Source organism: Pyxicephalus adspersus, chromosome 4 (genome assembly GCF_032062135.1).
Source record: "Pyxicephalus adspersus chromosome 4, UCB_Pads_2.0, whole genome shotgun sequence".
Taxonomy (NCBI): Eukaryota; Metazoa; Chordata; class Amphibia; order Anura; family Pyxicephalidae; genus Pyxicephalus; species Pyxicephalus adspersus.
This window is the reverse complement of record NC_092861.1, coordinates 62,555,236-62,563,430: the sequence shown is the minus strand read 5'-3', so window position 1 is coordinate 62,563,430 and position 8,195 is coordinate 62,555,236.

The window sequence follows — 8,195 nt, the reverse complement described above, 5'->3', positions numbered from 1 at the left end:
ATGTTTTATACAGGTTCTGCTGAACTATTGGTGGACTTTTCACAACCTATGTAATTATATAACTATTTATCAACGTTACTATGGTCAAAGGTTTGGAAATGTCATTTCATTAAGGTTTAAATAAACTTTATTACAAATCAGAAAGTTGATAAAAGATTTGGATGGATAGAAAAAAGCATAAATATGTAGGTCAACCAATCAGTGGATAAATGTATGTATTGGCTTGATAAACATATGGCCACTTTCCTAGATGTCAGTTTGGCAGAACAACCTGTTGAATATACACAACCGTGGTTAGTAAAATGAAGCATGTATAAAGTCCATGTTATCACCTTATGATACGAATAAATTCCTGTTAATTGCTTGATAATGTAATTAACAGATTGCAATATGCTGAGTAACAACCTTAATGCCAGAGAGCAAAATCATTCTTATAGCATATATTGGCAGCTAGTAAATCTAAATTACGTAGGGAAAAAGTAATAAAAAGGTTTAAACAAAAACAAAATGTCTGGAGATATGTCAAGATGGTGTTTGGCACTGTGTGTTGCATGGTAATGTAGATTTGTGTGTACTTTGTCCAGATGGTCTGTCTGTACTTTGTAAGACCTTCAGAATAAAGAGATGCTCCCGTGTAATGTTTCATGAATATAGATTATCCTCCTATAATATGAAGCAACATGGTACAAGAATAAGTGTGGTATGCTAGATAAAGCGCAGCACAATTATTGACATCTTGCCTTTTGAAAATGTTGCCAAAAGTTTGCATTTATTTGTTTGTAGATTAAAGGGTTTCTACTGGAGATACAGACAAAGTAAAGTATATGAACTATTTGGTATAGTTAGGCTATGTTCTCAGTCATGAAATGCCTGCAAGAAAGAATAATTTTATAAATAAAGATTTGAACGACTGCAAATTATTTCAAATGCACAAGAAAAGGTTACAAAACACATACAAAAACGAAAAACTCACATAATTATCACCTCTGAAGTAATATTAGGTAATAGGTGAGCTACAGCCAGTTAGTACTGAGAACCTGCAGTTGCTGGGTTTGGGGCTTTTGGCGTTCAAAAAAGTAAAAAGGAAACCTAATCCAGCCTTTTAGCTTGGACTCTTTGTAACTAAATGTGATTAATATAGTACTGATTAAATATCCCTGGTCACCAAATATTGAAAGTGAGTGAGACAAAGAGAATGGGGGGAAAAGAAAATAATTTTATTATGTAATGATATTAGTATTTTCTTATTTGTAACAATAACTTTCCATAATAAGACCACACAATGATACTTCTGCAAAAATAATTGCCAGAATTCTACTAGATACGTTTGGTTACTTTGCAATGAAAAAAACAAAATGCCTGGTTTGTTAAACGTGTTCACCATTAAATGTAGAAAAAAACAAGTATTGATTGATTAGCTTCCCAACATAGCTTGGTGTCTACCACAATCACAATGCTACATAAATAAATGGATCTCTGCATTCACAGTATCTCATAAAATTCTAATGAGCACCAATCAAATATAAAGTAGACTGGAATTAAATGGTTGAATTTATTGCCATGATTGTGTTGTAGATACTGAAGTTTCAACTGCTGATCAGTAATGTCCTTGAAAACCATACTGAAGCCTGTGGAGTTATAAAAAAAGATACTTTTGTTCTGTGGGACATACTGATCAATCCTCCACCCATCCATAATCAGTAACATAAGCCAGTTGTAATGATCAAAGGGTTATATTCCAGAGGGCAGAGTACAAGCAGGGTTTAAGAAAAACATGGTCAGCAACAAAAGTCAATATAAATGTAATAAAACCAGTTCCTATGTGGTAACAAATGTTTAGGTAACTCGACAGTGTCACAAGGTCCCGTGTCGTCCCGGTATCCTTCTTCGACCCAGCGCCACAATCTTCCTCGGTCTTCTTACGGGTACTTCTTCGTACGTCACCGATATTGCACTGCACAGGCGCGAGATCGGGTGATGAAGATGGGGAAAAAAAAGAGTGCCAACCTCACTGCGCACTGCGAGTAAGATCGACTTTTTTGTTTCTCCCAGTAAAGAAAAGGCTTCTCCTGCGATAACAGGCATACACAGAAGTAGCAGCCAGAACGATCAAGACAGAAAGGGGAGGTGAGGTGCTGCACCCTTTTTTTGCACCCAGGGGGCAACACTTTAGACTCTTTATTATTTTTTAGGCTTTACCCTTCTGTAAAACCTGTTGTTTATACTAGGGCTGTACTAAAAGTAATGCAAATGTAGCATACCTTTTCCTATTACCTGACATAGGTTGTTCTAATCTGCATTTGTTAGTAGAAGAACTTTTCCTTTATACAAAGGCACTACTCAATATACTCCTCTCCATTACAATAGATGTATTTCCACAACCTTTAAATATCCTGTTTCCTGTCAGTGATTGCAGTCGATGGTCTCCCAGTAATTGGTTTATCTTCAATACTGGTTTCCCTTTCTTTAAACCTCTTCATCTATCTGTGCACATTGCTCTTGTCAATGTCTTGCCAATTGTTTAATCCTTGTAAACATTCTGTAGCCTTCTGTGGATGTTGGACAGACTGCATCCATCCTTTCTCAAGAACTCAACGATGACATGTTACTATTGCTTGGATTCCATTATTCACCTGCAATAAACAAGATTCTGAAACATGAATAAAATGAAGAGTTACTTTACCAATATGGTTGATTTTAACAACGTATGTCAGGAAGTACAAATGTACTGCTGTTGCATTACTTTTGGTACAGCACTCTTAGAACTCAATAGCTCAAGCTGAATTTTGTAAGGATTTATTTGTAAAATGACAGTGGGAAAAACAAGTATAGTACAGTTTAAAGCTGAACTCTGGATAAAATCAGGTTAAATGCTCATTTTTGTCAGAAGGGAAAAAAACTTTAGTTACCTGATTCTTTCCACTAACCTTCTGAATCTCCTCTCTTTGCTACTCTGCAGGTCATAACCTGGTGCTTCAGAGAGAAGAGGAGAGCACTGGCTGCCGGTAAGGGTAGTACAACATGTTTATGTTTCCCCTGGATAAAACAAGCCCCATTATGTTATTTTAATTTGCCCTTTAAGTTCAAAAACATATACATTTAAGAAGAGGTATTATTTGCTTTTGAAAAAAGAGCTGAACATATTAAAACTAGTATTGTAATCTAATGACACAAAGTAATGCTTAGAACAATCTATAAAAGGGAGAAAATTTAGAAACATAGACAGGCCTGTGCAAGAAGCAATCCATAATGTGACACTATGGTATTACCCAATATGTTTATAACAAAACAGCAATAAGTATATAAGGCGCAAATTAGTTGTCATCCATACTGTTGATTTCAGCTGAACTGGGTGTCAATCTATGGCCGCAGCATACACTGACAGCAGACTAATCTTGGAAGAGTGATTGGACAAGTTTAATTTGTCCAAAGTAAAACCCACATTACTTCTCTTTAGGTCTGCTCAGAAAAGCAGTATAGAGAAAATAGCAATGACAATCAGTAAAATGCATTGACCCAAAGCTTTGAGCTAACTAACATTAGTAAAGAATAAATTCGGGGTAATTAAAACACATTGTCATTTGTCTTAATGCTGTGTTTTCCAAAATGTAGTTGCTTATGTACCAACCTTGTTTTATTTATCAAGTTCAAATGTCACTTCTTGTATACCTCCTGTTTGTAGCAAAGTTTGTTCCCCAGCATTGACTATACAGATTTTGTCAATATGTTTAGGTTGTATACATTTAAAATGAATGGTTACTTATAGGAATACTGAGTGGTTTTGTAAATATTTATTTTTGTATCACAGTCAAGATTTAAAAAAATAACTTTTTTTTTCAAAGTATGTTTTGTGCTGTCTGGTAGATATTAAATATTGTTTATCAATACTATGTATTCTGATATACAACCAGATAGTGAAGCCTTAGACTATTCTTCAGGGTTTCCACTGTCTCATTTCCTCTTATTGCTGATTGAAAGCTGAAAATAACACAATATTCATTTGCTAACAGAAAACAGTCTGCATATTTAGCTAAGTGAATATACATTTTGCAAATTGGAATGTTCACACAGTTTAGTAAATGAAGTAAATTTGTATTTTGTTTTGATGTTGGATGTTTGAGAGAAATATACCCTAACCTCCTTATCACTGGATTATATATACAATGTGTGTGTGTGTGTATATATATATATATCTATATATATGAAATTGTATGTATGTATGTGTGTATGTTCCACCGTCACTCGAAAATGCATGGAGACATTTCGACCAAACTTTCAATACTATGACTGAGACTTATGTGAGTGCACCAGTCATCTTTGTACAGCACTGTGCTATATGTCAGAGCTATATTTGGATGAAACACATGGAGACATTTCAACCAAACTTGCTATGTTCCATCACTAGGAAACACATCACCAAACTTGCTAGACATATGACTCAGACTCATGTGATTGCACCACTGATCACTAGGAAACACATGGAGACATTTCAACCAAACTTGCTATGTTCCACCATCACTAGGAAACGCATCACCAAAGGTGCTGGACATATGACTCAGACTCATATGAGTGCACCGCTGATAACTAGGAAACGCATGGAGACATTGCAACCAAACTGCTGTACATATGACTGAGACTCATGTGAGTGCACCAGACATCTTTGTGCAGTGTTGTGCTATATGTCAGAGCTATATTTGGATGTATGCATGTATGTATATACATACATACATGCATACATCCAAATAAAGACTTACATACGTAAGTCATCACTAGGTAACGCATGGAGACATTTCAACCAAACAAACGTGCTAGACATTTGACTCAGACTCGTGTGAGTGCACCAGGTGAACTTTGTACAGCGCTGTGCTATATGTCAGAGCTATATTTGGATGTATGCATGTATGTTTCTCCATCACTTGAAAACGCATCGGGACATTTAAACCAAACGTGCTATACATATGACTGACACTCATGTGAGTGCACCAGCTGATCTTTGTACAGCGCTGTGCTATATGTCAGAGCTTTATTTGGATGTATGTATGTATGTCATCACTAGGAAATGCATGGAGACATTTCAACCAAACTTGCTAGACATATGACTGTGACTCATGTGAGTGCACCACTGATCTTTGTACACCGCTGTGGTATATGTCAGAGGTATATTTGCATCTATATATGTATGTATGTGTGTATGTATTGCTCAGCACAGTGTGCCTTTTTCTTATGTTTTTACATACTTTTTTTGGACTATAAGATTGCAATAAATACCCCTGGCAACGCTGGGTAATCAGCTAGTATATATATCTATATAGATATATATAGATAGATAGATAGAGAGATAGATAGAGAGAGAGTCCAGGAATCCTGGGGGAATATTATTCTAGATTTTTCTAGAATTTTCTGCAGACTGTAATTCATCCTTGAGACAGTCACAGTCCAGGTGCATTTGTCCACTGGTCTATGGCTACATTTGAGCCCTGTTAAGGCAGAAGCTCAAAAAAAGGATTATATGGTTGGACAATAGGAAAAAGAAGTAGTGACTGTCACAGGAATCTGGGGTTGGCCTGGCCAGAGCTTGCATTGTGGGCTATAGGGGAAGATGAGAAAGATTGCCAGCAGTTGGAGATTCATTGGACCAAGGGGAAGATGGACCTGAGAAGGGACCTACAGGAAGGCATCTCTATGACAGGAGCCCCATTTGTGCTGAAACACAGATAATAAAGGGAAACTCACTCCAGAGGAGAGGGCTTCTCCCATCCATCTGATGTGAATGTTAAGTTCAAGCTTTGGAGTAACGGGACATAGAGTTTAGTGGCTAATATATATTATATATATATATATATATATATATATATATATATATACATGATTGGGTTTTCAGTAAGTTAACATTGTAAATACTATAACTGTAAATACTAAAATTGCAAAAATAATTTCACTTTTATTGTGAATTAGGTTGACTCATCAAGTAACTGAATATGTACACTTTTAGGATATTACACAAAATCCAGTCCAAACCCTATTTATTTACCATATAGTAAAAAATCAATGTCTTAAAGGGATAGTCTACAAAGAGAGAGAATGTGCAGTGGTAAAGTGGTTTACCTAATTAACCTATTCAAAGTAAATTTGGCTTTATCAAAAGAGAAAAAAAGAATCAGATCCAGGTCCTTTAAGCAGAATAAATCAGCAAATTAGAAATTAAATATAAATACCACTATCATTATACACTGTCACCTTGCCCATTCAGGGCATAGAGACTGTGTCTGTAAAAATCTTCAGCCTCCCCGCTCCCCACAACTCACTGATAATCACTTATTCAGGGATAACCTGCCTCTTATGTTTTACAGACTTTATTCATGTCTAAACCTTATAAATGTATATGGCAGCAGAGTTCTATTTCAGTGACGATGGGTACATGGTTCAACTTATGAAATATAATAAGGCATAGGGGCTAGAAAAGGGGAGTAAAAAGGACTCTTAAAGAACGTGAAGTGTCAAGGACAGGCATTTAGAATCTGAATTCAGTAAGGTGGTCCCAGTCATCAGGTATAAGTGTTTGTATGGCTTTTCGCTCATATTTATTTCTTGCATAGGCAAAAATCTCCCCTAAGTCTCAATATGTAGGGCCTACATGATGACTGACCTGTTTTCTACCTAAGCTTAGGACTGATATCTGTCACTGTGTATGGGCTGATGACAGACTGTGAAAATGTCATTTAACAAAACCTTCAGTTTTGTTCCCGAGAGGAACTTTGTTACTTGACACTTCTGCTCTAACAGGACAAAAATAATCAAATAATCACTGACAGAGAATACTTCTAGTGTCACATTTAGGAGTGGAGATTCAGATTATTTCAGATGACCTTTGGTGACTTGTTCTTAATAACTAGGGATCTTGATTACCTTTTAGCTGTATGCTAAAAGTTACAGTTTAAGTGTCTAATTTCCATAAAATGCCTTTCAATTTTCTAGTAATTATGACTATGTGGATGGGTGATGTTTGGTAATGAAAGGTTTACTGAATAAGTAAAGATTTTAGAAATGGAAACAGAAGTCAATATCGAGAAGGTATTCGGCACATGGATATTTTTAGAGAGCACAGGAATATATTGGAACTGATAAAAACAGGGATGAAGCATTTAGGGTCACAAATAAACATTTTAAATGAATTGGTAAGTAGTGGACTGAGAGGTGGAACCTCTGCATGCCAGATCTGATGAGACTTGGAGTGAAGCAGAGGCACCTAGACAACATGCTGTGAGATGGGAAGGTGCATGGTTGCCAGTGAAGGGTCAGGATAACTCTACACATCACTAAAATATATGCAGGCATCAGAATGTTGTGCATGGTCTTAATCATATAACAAGTGTCCTGACTTCTTCAGTTTTGAATCATTACCTTACCTCCAACTGTCCCATACCATGCAATATTGACATAGGAATGGTGGAAAATTCCAGTGTCCTATAAATATTGTGATCATTCCTATTCCCAAACAATTCTGGACAGTCACTGGTGGTTTTAGGTTTGGTGTTAACAATAACTTTAACCACCAAAGCATTTATTGACCTAGCTGATAAAGAAAGCAGATGGTAGTGGTGCCTTTGCAATCTGCACAGTACTTTTCTTGAACCCTCCCCTTTATTTAATTCAGAAAGGGAATACAAAGCACCACCAAATAAGTCACATTAATGTGAGCTGTATGTAAAGAGTTAGAAAGAATCTGTATTTTTCTTAAAATGGTGCTTTACCTGCACCAACTTTTATCCAACTATAGCCCTGTAATGCGTAGGGAAGTGTGGGAGGAGATGGTTAATATACTTTATTGCAGCCGTGAGTTTTATTTAGGATATGAAGCAATGGTAATAGATATCTAAGCATATGTTATATTGCTGGGCAGTTGCACAATGCAACATGCAGTTTGCTGCAATTTTACAATAATTACCCCACTTCATATTCACTGGGAATTCAACCATTGTATCAGATCAGAAATAAAATGAGAATCAAACCAGTAAATGAGTACAAACCATAATGAGTACAAGTTCTAAATGTTCCTGTCAAAATCACAACTCTTCCCTATTATGAACTCCACAAGGACTAAACCCACAAGGAGAACATAAAAAATAAATTAAAACTAAAGTCTTCACTTTGGTGAAATTACGATTTTTGTCATGATTTTGATTGGGCAAAAATCC